This window comes from Anabrus simplex, chromosome 11, assembly GCF_040414725.1.
Source record: "Anabrus simplex isolate iqAnaSimp1 chromosome 11, ASM4041472v1, whole genome shotgun sequence".
Lineage (NCBI taxonomy): Eukaryota > Metazoa > Arthropoda > Insecta > Orthoptera > Tettigoniidae > Anabrus > Anabrus simplex.
Genome location: NC_090275.1, coordinates 46,789,144 through 46,805,564, shown reverse-complemented (window position 1 = coordinate 46,805,564; position 16,421 = coordinate 46,789,144).

The following is a 16,421-nucleotide window of genomic DNA, read 5'->3' as shown; positions in this document are numbered from 1 at the left end:
ATAATAATAATAATAATAATAATAATAATAATAATAATAATAATAAAATGGTAGAAATTTTACTGTAAAGTGGGTGCTGTTGAGTGGTTTTATGGTGAAATTTAATTCTTTGCGTGCCATGGCTGGATGTTGAATAAAATGTCTAAATTTGTCTTTGAGCCCGCGGCAAGGGTAAAATTTGGATGGTCACCCATCCACATCTTGACCACGCCCGGTGTTGCTTGGTTGACCGGGCCTTGCCGCTGGATTGTCCGCAGGAATATATTTATATTCCTGTGTATCCGTTGTTTTTGATACCTTGAATTTAGAAAAATACAGCATTTGTGGTTGCAGCTTTAATGAATACCCGCCTCGGCGTCGGTAATGTTTCCAGTGCTTTTGAGGTTGTGCGTACTAAATTTTGGTTTTGATATTTGCTGGTTGAGGATGTGCGGTGATAGTTTTATGAGGAAGTGAGAACATTTCGGGATTCTTGCTCTGGGCTTGGTGGGGGCGGTTGCTTGCTGGGGGGCGGTTATTGGGGGTGGGATGGTTTTGCGGCGTTGGTATTGGTGGTGGTCTGGGTTGGGTAGACAGTAAGTTGAGTAGAAGGAGCTGTATTAGTGTGGCTGTGTCTGGGATTTGTGTAATGTGGTAGGGAGTCGAAGGTCCAGGGTTCGGTTGCGTGGGTGGTTGGATAGGTAGGCTGAGCAGTGGTGGTGGTTGTGTGCGTGTCTGTAGGTGTCTGGATTGTCTGTAGTGTGCTTTAATTGCGCTCTTGATGAACGGGCAGCCAGGGAATGAGGCGGCATGACTACCTTGGCAGTTGGCACACCTCGCCTGGGTCTTTGGCACCTTACAATCTGTGTGGCGGTGAGAACCGCCACACCTATTGCAGCGGGTAGCTTTAGAGCAGGAACTGGCTACGTGGTTTAGTTCCAGGCAATTAAAGTACTGTGTGATGAGGGTTGTGCGTGAAAGAGTCTGGGTTCTGTGCTGGGGTGGTGTAGGGTGAGCAGGTTTTTTACGCCTGCTCTTTGTTTGCGTTTGAGTGTCGGTGAGTGTTGGCAGTGGGTTGGTCTGAGTGTCTGTGGATTGGGTAGGTGGTGGGACGGTGTCTGTGGATTGGGTAGGTGGTGGGACGGGTGGTGATGGTTCGGAATCAGTGTGTGCAGTTGGTATGGGATCTGTAAGTGTGCTGGTGTCTTGTGTTTCTGGGTATGGTGGAGGCGTGTAGGTGGGGTCAGAGGTGAGGTGGAGGGGGTTGATCAGGATAGGTTTTGGGAGTCCTGCTTGCTGGATGACTTCAATGATGGCTGGTGTGAATTTGTTCTTGATCGGGGTGATTAGGAGTAGGCTATTGTGGGTTTCCTCTGCAACGGCGATGAGATTTTCCAGGATGGGTCTGATGGACTGAATAACGGTTTTTCTGGTAAGTGGGATAGGGCCGGATGTCTGTAGAGGGATGATGAGGACGTCACATTTCTCTGATGTAGGGAAAGGTGAGTCGAAACGGACATAATGGAAGGGGGTTTCATAGTCTTCTTCTTCTTCTTCGGAGATGGGTGTGGGTGACTTCCAGGACCAGTTACTGTAATCAAAGGAATCGGTACTCATGATGGAAACGGGAAGGGCCGGGGTTCTGGCTACTCAATCCACCAGAATTATCCCGGCGCGGGTTAGGTACTGTGGCTTGGTGGTCAGGGGTGCGGTAAAGCACTGGAAACGGTCAAACTCTATTCGAGGACCGGCGTCTTACTTGGCGTACTCAGTGGGCACCAGTCGTGTCAGGTTTAGTTTTAGATTGGATTACGCCAAGACAGGACACGAACTAATGACCACGCTGAGTACTAGACAAATTGCTCGTGGGCCCGCACAAGATTTGGCAGGCTGGTGGCTGGTATTGGCTGGCAGTCGTGGTGCTGCTCTCCGATTGGCTGGCAGTCAGTGCGGGAGCTTGGCGAGAGGTTTGGCGGTGGCGAGCTCGCTAGTACAGGGTGCTGGCTCGCTTGGTCCTTGGCTCTCTTGCGGTGTGCTTAAGGTGTCTTTCAAACCTGTGCTGCACTTTGTTAAACATCCCTTTTATTGTGTCTCTGGACACGGAGTGGATTACACGTCTGATGTTGGTCTTCAGCTGTTCAATATCTCGAGGCACTGGATCTCTGTACACGTTTTCCTTTAAAAGGTCCCATAAATAGAGGAGAAGGTAGAATGGGAGATGGGGTAGCTATATGAGATACAGATACCCAAGTTCTGGTACCTGTGTGTTACTGACATCTATCGCACTACCTACGGAACTACGTGCTAGAGTTCTATAACCAAGTGTTACACGTTAGTAAAGCACGGCTATGTAATTTTTCACATGTATTTCAATTTTTTTTTCCATACCAGACAGGTGTCTTATAGACTAGGTGCTGTATTATTTACCCACGTTCAGAAATGTTAGAAATTCGCCTTTGTAACAATTTCACTAAATACAATCTGTACGGGTCCGCCTCTGTGATGTGGTTTGGGTGATTTGCTGCCACTCCCCGTAGGCCACGAAATTTGGAAAAGTGGTACGAGGGCTGGAACGAGGTCCACACAGCCTCAGGAGGTCAGCTGAGTAAAGGTGGGTTCCATTCCCACTTCAGCCATCCTCGAAGTGGTTTTCCGTTTCTCCTCCGGGCAGATGCTGGGATGGTACCTAACTTTAGGCCACGGCCGCTTCCTTCCCCCTTCCTTGTCTAGCCCTTCAATCTGTCCATCCCCACAAGGCCCCTGTTCAGAATAGCAGGCGAGGCCACCTGGGCGAGATACTGGTCCTCTCCCCAGTTGTATCCCCGGACAAAAAGTCTCACGCTCCAGGACACTGCCCTTGAGTTGGTAGAGGTGGGATCCCTTGCTGAGTCCGAGGGAAAAACCAACCCTGGTTGGGTAAACAGATTAAGAAAGAAAATCAGTATGGTGTGCTATAAGTTACATGGAGTATTTCTATTTATCTACTTTCCACGTAGAATTTAATTTATGTAAATGTTCACCATTCCACACTGTCTACTTTCTTACGAAGTTTATGATAAAAAAATAAAATGGGTATCTCATACTTCTACCTTCTCCTCTATGCAACTGGTGGTGTAAGGTCAGAGGAATTTGGCGGGAATGGATAATCGGTTCGTAAGTAGATGATGCGGTTTTGGATATGTTCTCGCAGTACACGCGCGGTATTCCCAGGTGTGTGTGTCGTCCTCCATCTTGCTGGAACTATTGCTTCGTTAAACGCAAATTTTTTGCCGTTTTCGTTGACACCGAATGTTTCCGATTTATCTAAAATTTTGCACCAGCTGTAGCACTGTTCTCTGCGTGGGAAGGGGTTTATTGAATTCCTCTTGAAGACGTTCCAGCACAATCTTCACACTTGGTCCCCCTAATTGACCATTTCCGTATGAGCGGAAATAATGCTCTACAACAAACCGCCACACACTGCGTCCGTGGCAAGTCAAGGACAAATTGCAGTCTGAGAAAACACCTGTTCGCCCGCTTGTCTCGCAGCTCAGTGTTGCCAAGTTTCGGTAAACTTTATTTTGATCCATACTGTACCATGGTCGTCTGATGATAAGTCGCGTGGATTCGAGGTAAGGTTTGCGAAGGGTAAGCATGGCTCCTGCACCTGCGCAATTCTCAACTCCCAAGGCGTGACAATAAACATCTGTTCCGTCCGCGGCAATTTTTTGCAGTTGTGTAGGGTTGTTGTGATGTTTCAAAGTGGTAGAGCCAAATACTTTAATACACCAATACCGGACCGCTCTATCTCAACAGCATTGAGTGGAGTGCGAACAGCGACGGTGGTGACATCTAGCGTGTTGATGTGAACTGCATACTTGTCTATGCTACATTTGAGAGGAATGCACTACACCCATTGAAAGTGTTTTTTGTTAAAATAATTGAATAATCATAATGATTAAGAATTAAATTTTAAAATATGAAATGCCTCCTTCATAAATCTCCAAACGAGCATTATGTTAGCCGTGCCTTTCGCTATGTCTTAAAAATTATAAAGAAGAATTTGTTTGAGGATCCACCCAGCCTCTGGGGGAATATTTAACAATTACTCTCTCCTCTTCTTTCTAGACTTTTCTCAATTACCTAGCGCAGGATTTTGTATGGACTTAGCCTAGTTTTCCGGCCGGATGCCTTTCATAATAGCAATTATATGTGGAGGGATATATACTGTACTTACTATTGCGTGTTTCTGTGGTTGTTTTTCGTATGATGTTTTGTATATACTTGGAGATGCGTATGAATACGAACACAAACCCGTAACTCTCGATCTACAGAAATTAACAGACGCGATTAAATTCTCCGACTCAGCCGGGAATCGTACCAGGGCCCTCTGAACCGAAGGCCAGTACGCTGACCATTCCGTGGTGGTGATTATTTTAAGACGAAGTACTACTGGCCAGCTATCCTCTATTAACACTAATCAGAAGGGAAATGGAAGAGGTCCAACGCTCCGAAGAATGAAGGTATCATAAAAGGGGGGGGGGGCACACGAAGCGCTAACCATTCAGCCAAAGCGCTAGAGGGGGAAGATAACTTAACAACATCCATGATTTATTAAGAATTTCGGAAAGAGAAGCTGTAATTAAGGAACAGGAGATTTGGTTCATTATTTTGACTTCTTCTTCTTCTTCTTCTTCTTCTTCTTCTTCTTCGGTACGGCCAGTCTTCCCGAACTCTACAGGGGAACTGACCTCACGCTGCTATCTCGCTTTTACTGTACTTTGAATGTTCTGTTTTACCTCTGAAGACAGAAATACATACATATATAACACATATTGGTTTACCGGTTCGTGAGTGAACTACGATGTTCCTGACAAGGAAGAAGTGTTCAGAATTTCCTAGTCTCTTTCACAAATTTATGCATGAAGAATTTAATACACACCTATTAAATTAGTTGGACAGCTGCTCAAGCCAATGCCATTAATACACAGAAATAATTTTCTTACGCCGGGCTGAGTGGCTCAGACGGTTGATGCGATGGCCTTCTGATCCAAATTTGGCAGGTTCGATCCTGGCTTAGTCCGGTGGTATTTGAAGGTGCTCAAACACGTCAGTCTCGTGTAGGTAGATTTACTGACATGTAAAAGAATTCCTGCGGGACTATATTACGGCACTTCGGCGTCTCCGAAAACCGTATTTTGTGGGACGTAAAGAAAATTATCATTATTATTATTATTATTTTCTTACAGTAAAAAAATGTGACTGGATTAAAAATTTATGACCCTCAATTTTCAATTTCAAGACTACCGCGATAACCATTATGCTACAGGCCCACAAGTTTTCGATTGTGAAATTTATGGTACTGTTTAACAATGTGGACCCTCAAGACGTTTGAGTATACTAGAGTTCCATATTTGATAATATAATTGGTTTTACGTCCCGCTAACATATCAGTAGAGTATTTGATTGATTTTCTTAATATAAGGGCTATAGAATGTAACCTCAACGCAGATGCGAGGTCATTACTTTTTTAATACTTGCGGTCAGTTCCCTTGCCCATTATCTTGCTGGGTAATTTGTTCAGCGCATAACACTTTTTTTGGAATATGACTGCAATATAAGATTATTTGGTAACAAACACTGATACATTATAAGCAACACGGCAGTGCGTCAAGAATCATACAGGTGGCAAAATGTTATAGAAGAGTTGGTCACACCAAGCCATGTAGGTAACAGCACTATCGACTTTCTCGCTGAAAACAGCAAGCTGTCCGGTATTGTCATATTCAAGTATTTGGTAGAGCAGTAGTGCTTTAGTTTCACGTTTACTGAAATTACTGCGTAATAGAGATGGCTGAAAAATAACGTAGCAGTTACTTTGTCACAGTTACATGCCTGTGACTGTTACAAATGTAACAAGGACAAAAAACAGGTTACTGAGTAACGACAACAGAATAACGTACCAGTGAGAACAGTAACTGGGAAGTGGTAACTGTCACCAATAGCAGCTTACAGACACAGGATGGGACCTCCAGAGTTCAGATAGTACGCATGTCTTCCAAGTGAGAGCGCTTTCGTAGGAGATTGCTTTAAGTCAAATGCACTATAGTGTATAATATACTCTATAGTGTATATGTTTAAGTTGCTGCTGTCATCTGGTAACTAAAGGTGTAAACTGTTATGACATGTTCAACTGCTCAGGGGTAATCGTTGACTCAGACATCGCTCAGGGCTACCTACATTATAATATTATTGTAAGTTTCACCCGTATAATTTTTCTTGTACCGTAAATACATTAGTATGCTAACTTTCCATATTGATATTATAACATTACTTCATTTTACTTAATCGATCCTCTTTTACCGGTTTGTGTCGAGGTTTAGCACAGATCATCATGTTTTCTTGTCTTCTATCCTTGATCGGGGCATTGTCAAACTCACTCTTCTAGATTTCAGAAAAGACGCTATGTTGTCTTCTCTCATTTCATCAGTTGTCTGCCTCTCGTTAACATTATAGTAAATAGAAATGCGTGTTTTGCTGCACCGACTTTGAACAGAGTAGTGATGCGTGCGCGCATGTGCGATTGAATGAATGGGACTTCGCAACACATCTGTAAGGAGACAAGCGTGAAGCCGTGACCAGGCTGTGACAAATAAAAGGTGAGTAACGTTGTACGTTATTTTAACTGTTACTTTTCACAGTTACTTTAATGTAGCAGTGACAGATTTAGCAGTTACACAAAATAACCGTTTGTCACACTTCTACTGCGTAATGAAACGCTTAATAATGGACTTGCACCTGTTTCAGAGAGCTCGCAGTGTCTATCACGACTAACGTTTGTAACTTACTCGTGTCGTACCAACAAGCTGCCGCGATTTCACGTCAGATGCAGATGGTATCTTCCACGTAGAGGACTTCAGATAAGAGAACAATTTTTAAACGGCCTAAGTCAGGGATGGCGAACCTATGCCACGCGTGTCATTAGGTGACACGCGAACACGATTTCGGTGGCACACCACATGACCATATTAACATTTTTATGTACGTTTTGTACTCTAGACTATACATATCTCATCCATTGTATAGTCATAGTATTTCAGGTTTTCGTCGCCATAAGACCTATCTTTGTCGGTGCGACGTAAAGCCCCTAGCAAAAAAAAAAAAAAAATCAGGTTTAAGAAATAAATACCGAATATCTAAATTCTAGTTCCATTCGAACGTGCATTATGGCAACACTACAACACCCACAGGTCCGGAAGTCAAGTGAAATAAATGTCAGATGCAGCCGACGAGCCATTCGCTCACCCATATCAAGTGAATTAGTGAAATTTGGCTTGTGTGTGGTTGCCAGCATCGCGTAGTTTTTCTTAGTGAGTAACTGTTTATTGTTGTGAATTTTGTAAGACAAATAGTTGCCAAGAAATGATCCCAATATTGAGATACGGAGAAAGTATCGCACTTTATTTCCAAACCTCATATTGCACAAATGTGTGTGTGTGTGTTTTTTTTTTTTGAGTGGTTAGATATTGGCAGTTTAGAAATGGAGTTGACTGAATTTTAAGAAAGCATGTATGGGTGAAAATTTCGTACAACTTGATGAAGCATTAGTGAAAATCGGGTGTGCTGTGGATGGTGAATATTCTCTCCAGAAGCCGGAGAACTTAATACTTGAACAGTGGAACAGTCTCCCACAAAAGTTTTCGGCCATGAAGAAACTTGCTACAGCGCTACTTACTTTGTTTGGGTCATCATACGCCTGCAAGTAGATATTTCCTACAGTAAACATTGTGGAGACAAGTTATGAACCTAACATAAATGACAAAGCTACTAACTATTTTTGCGGTATTCGCAAAATACGACCATGAAACATGCAATCACACGTATTTGGTATTATACAATATATATAATTATGTAATATATTTTGAAACACAATTTGGAATTAGGGATGGAAGTCGGTGGTGAGTAGGGGTGGAGGTTGTATCCATTACAAACGAAAATAACAAGTGTCACAGTAAACAGTTGAGAATAATAATCCAGACTTAAAATGGTACACTAGTTGGAAAAGGTTCGCCATCCCTGGCCTAAGTGGTGCAGGGAGAATCCTTCCTCCCTGAGGATAGGGATGGTAAATACCGTGTACGGTATCCCCTGCCTGTCCAAGAGGTGACTAAAAGGGTCTGCAGGCGCTCTGAAATGGGGACATACATCTTTGAACACAGAAAAATGGGGTGTATTAAACTTATTTTTCCGCAGCAGTGGAAATGAATACAAAAAGAAACTTAGTATGACGAACGTATTTTTCCTTAATAATATGCCTACATATTTAGAAATAATATAAACTTACGTCATTATATATAATTAATTATTCAAAATGGCGGTGTGTCATGGCCATTATTTTGTCGTTTCCCTGATAATTACCAACACATGAATATTTTTCTGTGATTCTTTTTATTGTGTTTAGTAATGTTATAACTACAACATATAGTACAATCAGTGAAGTCCATCAAGTATAACATCTTTTTCATGAAGTTATTTTTCAAGTGGTCAATTTTTCATTAGGGGCTGCCTGGCCGAGGTGGTAAAGGCGTGCTCGGTTTACCCGGAAGGACATGGGTTTGAATCCCCGTCAGGAAGTCGTAAAATTTAAGAAACGAGACTTTCACTTCCGGAGGTGCATATGGCCCTGAGGCTCACTCAGCCTACGCAAAAAATGAGTACCAAAGGCGGCCGGGCGTAGAGCTAACCACTCTACCGCATCACGTGCCGAGGTTAATAATGGTGGAAGCCTTTACCTTCCACTCGTCCAAGGGCCTTCATGGCCTGTACGGAGGTGACTTTGCTTTGCTTTGCAATTTTTCATTAATTTTCGTTTGAAAAAAATATATTTTTTTAAAATGTCAACCGATAATAATTCTAGTATATCTTCTTCTTTATGCGTGCACAATTTATTCGTAATATCTTAAAAACTTTCAGAGTGGTGGTGGTCGTGGTGGCGATTATTGTTTTAAGAGGAAGTACAACTAGGCAACCATCTTCTATATAACACTAATCAGAGAGAATAAAATGGAAGGTGTCCGACACTTCGAAAAATGAAGGTATCGGCGAAAAGGAAGACAAGGGCCACGAATGGAATGAAAATGAAAGACTCCCTAGGCCTCCATACGTAATACCGTTGGGGTCTTAAAAGAACAAGAGTTGACCACTGGAGGTCGGATAGGATAGATGAAAGTTAGGAGCCTGGCACAAGTAAGTGGAAGCAATGCCAGGACTCAGCTGAAGGCCCCGTGGTTGCCAACCCACGCTCCAAAGTTCAGAGCCCCTGAGGCCCCTTTTAGTCGCCTCTTAGGACAGGCAGGGGATGCCGTGGGTGTGTTTCTACCGCCCCCACCCACAGGGAGAACTTTCAGAGTTATAAGGTAAACCGTTCTGAAAAAAGTTACGAGAAACGAGCGTCAAACTTCCCGATAAACGGCTTGCTTGGGTGACAGTGCTTAACGTGTTTGGTCACAGTTCCGAAAATATTGGAGATATTAACAAAAATCACTGTTATAATGAGAAAATTTCAATTGTAAATGAGAAATAAATTGAAAAAGAGCATCTCGGATGGTCAAAAGTGTCGGTCCCCACTTAACTTGGGAGAATGACTTGGCCGCCACGAGGCCCTTAGCTGAGTCCTGGCATTGCTTCAACTGGTTTGTGTAGATGGGTACAGTGCTGCAATCAGGCGGAGAATCAATTCGAGAAAATTAAGTTTGGTCTTAGCTGATCCATAATCTCCCTGACTACCCGTGTTTACAAGGGGTGGTGCGTGGTATTGTTGCAGTGTTGCACAACTGCCAATCATTTTAGACTTCATCTGTCGTCTTTTCTTCTAATTGTTTAGTTTAATAAACCCAACAATGTACTAATGCTTCGTAATGGACAATAAACTCTGTCGACTTCGAATCAAACTCAGGGAGTTTGCTTTCCTATGGCAACTCCCAAGCGGTAAGCCTAAAGGCGACCACACACAGAAAGCTAAGCTAAGATACGCTACGATATGCTACGCTAAGCAATGCCAAGCTGTGGTGTGCTATGACACGAATAAAAAGCTAAGCTAAACTACGCTAGGCCGCACTTTATATTGTCTCGCTGTTGTAAATAATCTCTGCACTACTGCTCTGTGGCATGATTTCTTTTTTTCCGAAGGGTATCAACTGGCTGAGATTCTGTAGGTGTGGGGGCGGACGGAACAGATGATGAATCTGATGTATGTGATAAGGAGTGTAGGTCGTCACATTCCGCACTCTCAGTAATCTGGGTGGCTACTTCAATTATCTCTTGACGTCGATATGTTTCCTGCCTGTCAATGTCTGAATGTGTGCTGTTGCTGTAAGGAAAATTAAGCTATTAATACGCATACAAACGTATATTAAGAAATTACACATGGAGATCTGTTTATGGAAAATGAGCATATTGAACCGTCCTGTGTTTCGCAATTATTCATGTTGTTCATTTTACTAGTGAAATGTTGTCTTAGCTGCAAAACATAACAAATCTAGACGTTTCTATTTTCTTATAACTTATAACCTAGAATGAATTACATGCGTTTTAAAATATAATATACTCAACATATAAATTCACATATAACTTCATCGATTTTTAACATTTTAAAAATATTTTAAATATTAGTCATACTGCGTTAAAATGACAGCTCACCTTCTTGTAGAAATATAAGGCAAAAGGAATTCCATTTGTTTGTGGAATCTCTTCATTTTTTCCCTTCTTGTCCACGTTTACTCTCTTTTTTGTCTCTTTAGTGCCTCCCTAAAACAGCCTCTCAGTTTTTCATAAGTTTTTAAGTTCTCTACCTAAAACAATATATGCTATTATTTTACCTTTCACGTTCTTAGTAACTGTTTATATATTTAAGAATATGGCATACAGTTGCAGAACAGCGCTAAATTGTAAATAATGTGCGTAAAGCCATGTGAAAAACATTCTTCTCAAACAACTAGAACTGTCAAAATTGTGATTATATAGCTAATTTATAAATGGTAGCCTACTTACAATCAATTTGAAGTACTGAACTTATTTCCTGCCATTAGTTTTCCTTTCTTATCAAGTCTGTAGTAATTTGCTGACATATCATAAAGGCAGGGATATCTTTTCACCTCCTCAGTTAGTCGTTCTTCTTTTGGCTCGTTATCCATTGAATTAAAATATCGAAGTACTACCAGAAGAGACTCACACGACACGACTAAACACACACGACAGCCTGCCAGACCAACTGCTCAGAAATGAAAAGCGCATGCGCCAGGCCAGCTACAGCCAAGAAAATCGCCTGCCTAGCGATCTGCCTAGCTTAGCTTAGCTTAGCTTCGCATAGTATAGCTTAGCATAGCGGCCTGTGTGTGTCATTGAACTTAAATGCATTGGGAGCGATATTTTTTACAACACCGCGTAGCTTAGCTTAGATTAGCCTAGCTTTCTGTGTGTGGTGGCCTTAAGCCTGTACGTAGCATCAGGTAGCATGTTCACCAGTATCGGTCCTTGGGTGTTGTACGAGACCGGCAAGCCCCCCATCAAGTCACAACTCCAAATGTCTCCGTTAGATTGCACCAGTCTGCGGAGATGAGATGACTTCATGCTTTCTCTCTTCTCGCAACGGTAATCCTTTCCACGCTACAAGGGTATGCCATACCGGTCCATACACAATATTACCAACATTTTGCATCAGTGAAGAACAGGAGGGCAAATTTTCAATTCAAGAGAGGTACGAATAACTGTAGTTATACTGTATGATTATTAGCCGCTTATTTCCTTTTTAATTGTCGGATATACTGTATTTCAGTTTTAAAAAGGAAGGTAGGTAATTACTTAACGATAATAGAGTTTCTTGTTAATTATGTAAACTTCACAAATAAAAATTTGGCATTAAAAAATTTGGTGCAACATGCAGCTTCAGATACCAACAGCCGTCACTCGTGTTTATATTACTGTGAAACGGAGTTCAACCAATCCGAGGCGATTTTTATAAAACAGTGTGGAAAATATTTACAGTACGGTAAACTGATCATTTCCGTACTCCTCTGAGTATCGAAACAAGGCAGTTACGTCATAGTATGAAATAAGTTAATATGCAATCTGTTCCCATATCTGTATTACTTTATTTATTTTATTTTTATTTACAATCTGCTTTACGTCACACCGCCCGGCCCCGTGGTGTAGGGGTAGCGTAGCTGCCTCTTACCCGGAAGCCCCGGGTTCGATTCCCGGCCAGGTCAGGGATTTTTACCGGGACCTGAGGACTGGTTCGAGGTGCACTCAGCCTACGTGATTAGAATTGAGGAGCTATCTGGCGGTGAGATAGCGGCCCCGGTCTAGAAAGCCAAGAATAACGGCCGAGAGGATTCGTCGTGCTCACCACACGACACCTCTTAATCTGCAGGCCTTCGGGCTGAGCAGAGGTCGCTTGGTAGGCCAAGGCCCTTCGCGGGCTGTAGTGCCATGGGGTTTGGGTTTACGTCGCACCGACACCAATAGGTTTTGTGGCGACGATGGGACAGAAAGGGGCCAAGAGTGGAAAGGTACAGCCCTAGCATATGCCTGGTGTGAAAATGGGAAACCACGGAAAAGCATCTGCAGGGCTGGTGATAGTTGGGTTCGAACATGTAATAGAGAAGCGGCGTACGTAGAATAGTGACGTAGTAAGCAAATACGCTGAGAGAAGGTGATGAGCCCCAGAGAATTAAAAAAAAAGGTTTAGATAGAGAGAACTACAATATTAACAGTACAAATAAATATTTTTAATGATTAACAAGCAATATAGATTTCTATCGATAAGATTAGAAGACCAATATGAATAAACGAACAATAAAAATCCTAGGAACAGCTCTGAAGCCAAGCGAAGATATGTCACATTTACAACGTCACATAGATAGTGAAAATGCATCCAGTTAGTAAATATTAAATTTAGGCGTGACACAGATATGATTACGGAAGTACTGAAGGAACTCAAAATAAAAAAAGATAAAAAGAAAGAAGCGGAAGTATACGATAGACATGCGGTGGCGTACCAGATGCGACCGTGCCGCATGTGACCCGTGCCACTAGCGACCGCATAATCTGTAACCGTGCCGGATGCGACCGGCGTTGACAAGCAAATTGTCATTTGATAAGTTCTGTCATCACCCAAGATAAGGTAAGTTAAACGAAGTGCAATGCCATTTCAATAAGTCCTATAAGCAGCTACTGCCCCTACTTTACATAACACTTCTGGGGGAAACTCGTTTTACAACACGAAACATGGTGTGTGTTTACGTCTTTTCCCACCGGGCGAGTTGGCCATGCGGTTAGAGGCGCGTGGCTCTGAGCTTGCATCCGGGAGATAGTAGGTTCGAATCCCACTGTCGGCAGCCCTGAAGATGGCTTTCCGTGGCTTCCCATTATCACACCAGGCAAATACTGGGGCTTTACTTTCATTAAGACCAGGGCCGCTTCCTTCCCATTCCTAGCCCTTTCCTATCCCATCGTCACCTTAAGACCTGTCTGTGTCGGTGCGACGTAATGCCACTAGCAATAAAAAAGATCCTAATTCTTTGAAATTATTTGCAACTTAGGCCTACTTACTTATCGTGTCCTATTAGTATCAGGAGTGTCCGAGGACGTGTTCGGCTTGCCTGGTGCAGGTCTTTCTACCTGACACCCTTGGGCGGCCTGCGCGTCTGGATGTGGGATTATGATAATGAAGTAGGGAGAGATGAAACCCGATTTCGGCACGTAGCCTACTCCTCTCGAATAACCAAGAGGTCTGCTAAATGCTTTACGTCGCCATCCGACGTCCGAATCACCATCAACAGCTTCATATCCCCTCACTCCATTTGAACACTGCGAAAATGTTTGGATTTGAATCCCGGCTTTTGGCATGCAATCTAGTGATTAGAAACTGTCTACCACCAACTTTCCTACTCTGTCGGCCAACATTCTGATGGTGAATTTTTTCTTTTTTCATCCAGGCTAAGTGGCTCAGACGGTTGAGATGCTGGTCTTCCGACTCCAACTTGGCAGGTTCGATCCTGGCTCAGTCCGGTGGTATTGGAACAGGTTCCAATACGTCAGCTTTGTGTCGGTGGATTTACTGGCACGTAAAATAAGACCTGCGGGACTAAATTCCGGCACCTCGGCGTCTCCTTAATGATGATGATGATGATGATGCTTGTTTAGAGGGGCCTAACATCTAGGCCATCGGCCCCAATGGTACGAAATGAGACGAAATGGAGTTACAATTTAAAAGTACAAAATTCATCCAAAACGTGATGATAAGGAATGAATTGATGAATATGAATTTAAAACAATCAGTGGATAAGACGCGCAATGCCTAACATTCCCACAAACAATTTTACTGACCAAGGGACTGTTCCAAAGCCCAATCCTAAATCGATGATGCTTGTCTGAATGGGTCAATATCTATGTGAACGATCCCGCATAATGGCACTTATCGCTAGTAAAGGAGAATCATGGTATTTCTCAAGCTGCGGTACTAATCAAAGGTAGCGTAAACTCACGGTGTTCTAAAAATGAAGGTACTGCTCACAAGTATTGTACGTCGTAAAGCTAACGCAGACCCGTGGTGTTTCTCACAAAATGGCGCCACCCATAGCCAACGCAAACCGTTGAGGTTCCACACCTAGGTGTACTAATCACGGGCGCCGGCATTCCCGTGGTGTTCCTCACATAGTGGGTACTAATCACTGGCAACGCAGACCCACGGTGTCGCTCACATAGTGGTACAGCTCACAGGCAACGCCCAGACCCGTGGTGTTGCTCACATGGGTACGACACACGGGTAATGGAAACCCACACTGAACCCCGCTTGAGTGCTATGAATCACAAAACTATTCAGTACCTAACAGAGTGGTACTACCCGCAAGTAAAGGCGACCCATAGTGTTCCCCGCGTGATGGTACGAATCAAAAGTAGTTTCATGGTTCTAATTCAACCATTCCTTGGTCGCCCCTTTTAGTCGCCTCTCACGACAGGCAGGGGATACCGTGGGTGTATTATTGGTCCGCGAGAGGTATTTTATTTCCCTCAAGTCCGCCGGCAAGCCGGTTAGGACCCCCCTATCCGCCACCTGAGACGCGCCACTTTGGCGTCTCCTTAAACCATAAAAGTAGTTACTAGGACGTAAAGCCAGCAACTTTATTATATTTTTCATTCGACCAACGGCACTCGAACCTGCTAACAACGGTGTCAGACCTTTATTTTAGAAAAGATCAAGTTAGCTACTTATAAGCAATCTGCCACTTGGTGACAGCCCTTAATGCAGATCAATTGTAAGTGATTGATGGGTCGCATGCGGCACGATGCTTTTCCGCTCGGTCGCTATTGGCACGATAATGGCCGGGTCGCATCCGGCACGTAACCAGACATGCAAAGAAAGGGGAGGGAAACTAGGAGGAAGAGATTCTTCGCTGGGTAGCTTTATTTTCTGGAGAAATGCGAATGTTGATGAACCAGTAGGTATTGCAAGCACTTAAAATAGGTGATTCCAATTAATGTTCGTATGTCCAGAGTATCGTTGCCATAGTAAGTTAAGTTGAAAAAAATGAAGTTTGCATATCGAATGTTAACACTGACACTGGCTGGCTGAACGAAATAGGGCATAAGAAGCTAGATATAAGGAGAGGAAGATCGGTAGATGCAGAGTGGTCTCGGCCCATAAGTGACCACAGCTGGTCCGTGGTCCAACAGCTCTGCACTCTGACCGACCAACTGAGCAGAGGAGGGGTGGCCACGGCTCTACCGTGGCTCTACGCCTCTGCATTCGGGAGACGGGACAGGGCTGTACCTCACGGCTGGTCCCAACCGTCGGCTGTCCTTAGAATGGTTTTCCGTGGTTTTCCATTCTCCTGCACTAAGACGAATGCCGCTACAGTTTGTAGTATAGGCCACGGCCGCCAACCCCCTCACCTTCTCCGAGCATCTCCTTCACCGTAACAAATCTCCCGGCCTGAGAGACGGCGTCACCGTGCAAGACGCCCGCCTCCCCCTTCAGCGGGGGAATGAAAACATTTTTAGTTGTAGTAAGAGAGGAAATAAGACCAGACGGGCGAAGGAAAAGTTTAAGAGATCAAATAGCATTATGAACTTTTCTTCCTCGCAAAACTATCTGATGTAAATAGGCCAAGATGGCAATGGCCAAATAATAAGACGGCACACAGGTTTTCGGTGCTCCACCACTCCGTAACGATGAGAGACTGATTTGTGAGGGGTAGAGGGGTAGAGCATGGATTATATAGCACGATGGAAAAACCTAGAAGTAAAGATGAGAGAAAGAGACAGCATTTTCGAGAACAATGGCGTCACAGTCACTTGTCCATAGGTGTACATAGCAGCAGTAAGCGTTATTCTGCCCGAAGGCAGGTCCAAACCTCAGCAGAGGTGTTCCTGAGCCGGAGTTTACGTGCGGTACGGTGGCC